At 41.2% G+C, this 2,444-nt stretch overlaps 1 non-coding gene across 1 annotated transcript; it reads right to left on the minus strand.

The window, feature by feature from the left end:
• Positions 1 to 629: 629 nt before the first annotated feature.
• Positions 630 to 736, minus strand: LOC141597854 (small nucleolar RNA R71). The gene has a single exon (XR_012523067.1). It is a non-coding gene; the product is annotated as a small nucleolar RNA R71 (small nucleolar RNA).
• Between the last annotated feature and the right edge of the window lie 1,708 nt (positions 737 to 2,444).

Genomic DNA, 2,444 nt, shown 5'->3' on the forward strand with positions numbered 1-2,444 from the left:
CTCTCAAGAGAGTCCGACCAAAAATGGCGCCGTTGCCGGGGACGGTGTTAACTTGATTTTGATTTTTTTAGATTGTTATTAGTTGTGTCTTTCTTTGCCTTGGGGAAGTAAAACTCCTCAAGGTTTGTTCGAATTATTTTCAAGTTGTTTGATATTTTGCATGTCTAGAAGATCACGAAATTCAACCAAACACTATTGAGTTCGTCAACCCTTTTGCAAGAGAAGGTGAGGAGAATCCAACACAAAATCAACCCACAATGCCTAAATTTTCATCACATTCCGTACCAACCGAGGAGAACCTACCCAATGGTACTCCCACACCACAACACTTAACCGGAAACTTCATTGCCAAATCCGCATTTATCCAATTAGTCGAAAGAAGCCAATTTGGGGGGATGCCTAGTGAAGACCCTCACTCTCACATGGAGACTTTTTGTGACTATTGTGATGCGATTTCTCAAACCGGTGTAACTCAAGACCAAATTCGAGGGGTCTTATTCCCTTTTTCTCTAATTGGCACCGCAAAACAATGGTCGAAAGGCCTTGATAAAGCTACTCTCGGAATTGACTCTTGGAAGAAATTGGCTCTAGCTTTCTACAAAAAGTTCTACCCACCGGAAAAGACTAACATGCTAAGAGCTCAAATTACGGGCTTTAAGCAAAGAGATGAAGAATCTTTGTATGAAGCTTGGGACCGATTCAAAGGAATTTGTCGCTCATGTCCTCATAAAGGACTTAGCGAGTGGTTCTTAGTACAACAATTTTGGAATGGTCTTTATGAAGACTCAAGAAACATTCTCAACATGGGATCAAATGGTATGTTCACCAAAGTTGACGATAATCAAACTTGGAATAAGATTAAGGAAATGGCGGTCCATAATTCACAATATAGTAGACCTCGCAAGGCTACTAGAGGAGGAAAGCATGAAGTGGACTCTATTACTCAATTGGGTGCTCAACTTAGTGCTCACATTGATACCATCAATTTGAAGTTCGAAAAAGCTATGGCTAGACTTGAAGAAGCCTCAAAATCACCAAAGCAACATGTTAATGCCATGACGGCATCTTCATCAATCCCAAGTGGGATATGTGAGAATTGTGGAACTTTGGGACATGACCAAAGTGAATGTAGGGCAACAAATGAACAAGTGAATGTTTTTTAAGCATACAAGAGTGATACCCCTTATTCCAATTATTACAATGAAAACACCAAATTCCACCCAAATCTCTCATACAAAAGCCAAAATGTTCAAAACCCTCAACCAACATACACCCCACCTCCCATGAGAAACCAAAATCAAAGACCCTTTTACAACCAAAACCAAGGTTACCAAAACCAAACTCCATACAATCAACAAAATAACCAAGGTTTTGATGTCCAAAAAGCGGTCCTCCAAATGCAAAAGAATCAACAATAGTTTTTCACTCAAATGCAAAAGGATAGTCAAGCAAAGGATATAACCATCAACAACATCCTAGCCCACACCAAAATGTTGGAAACCCAATTGACTCAACTAGCATCTTCAAGCTCACAAAGACAAAAGGGGCAATTACCACCTCAAAGTAATCCCCCGAGACATGAAACGGTTAGTGCCATTCACTTGAGGAGTGGTACGAGGTATGAAGCACCAAAGAAGCAAGTTAAGGATGAAGTTGTGGAAGCTAGTGACAAAAAAGAAGTTGTGCAAAACGCCAAGGATGGAGAACCAACAAAAGAAGAAGTTTCAAAGAAAAGTGAAGACAAGGCCAAGGAGAAGGAACCCATTATGGTTAGACTTCCTTTTCCAAGTCGTCAAGCTAAGCCCAAATTTGATAACCAACTTGGAAAATTTATGGAAATTGTGAAGAATTTGGAAGTCTCGATTCCTTTCACGGATTTAATCAATCACGTGCCGGCCTATGCAAAGTACAAGAAGGACATCCTTACGAAAAAGAAGTCGATCCGGAAGCTTGAAACTATCGCATTCACTAAGGTGAGTAGTGAAATCCTTCAAGGGAGTTCACCTCTGAAACTTAAAGATCCGGGAAGCTTCTCAATACCGTGTACCATTGGCAACACCACAATTAACAAGGCCCTATGTGATCTAGGGGCTAGTGTAAGTGTTATGCCGTATTCGGTGAGTAAAAGGTTAGGGATGGGAGAGCTTAAATGTACCAACATCACACTCCAAATGGCAGATAGATCGACGAAGACACCACTAGGGATATGGGAATATGTTCCCGTAAGAGTTGGGAAATTTTTCATCCCGGTGGACTTTGTCATTGTTGATATGGAAGAAGACTCCAATATTCCAATCATTCTAGGTAGACCTTTCTTGCACACCGCGGGTGCGGTGATAGATGTGAGGCATGGAGAGCTTACTCTAGAGGTGGGAGATGAGAGCATAACTTTCAATCTTGACAAGACCATGAGAGCTCCCCGTTTGCATGAACCATGCTTTATG

The sequence above is a fragment of the Silene latifolia genome, chromosome 8, assembly GCF_048544455.1.
Source record: "Silene latifolia isolate original U9 population chromosome 8, ASM4854445v1, whole genome shotgun sequence".
Taxonomy (NCBI): domain Eukaryota; kingdom Viridiplantae; phylum Streptophyta; class Magnoliopsida; order Caryophyllales; family Caryophyllaceae; genus Silene; species Silene latifolia.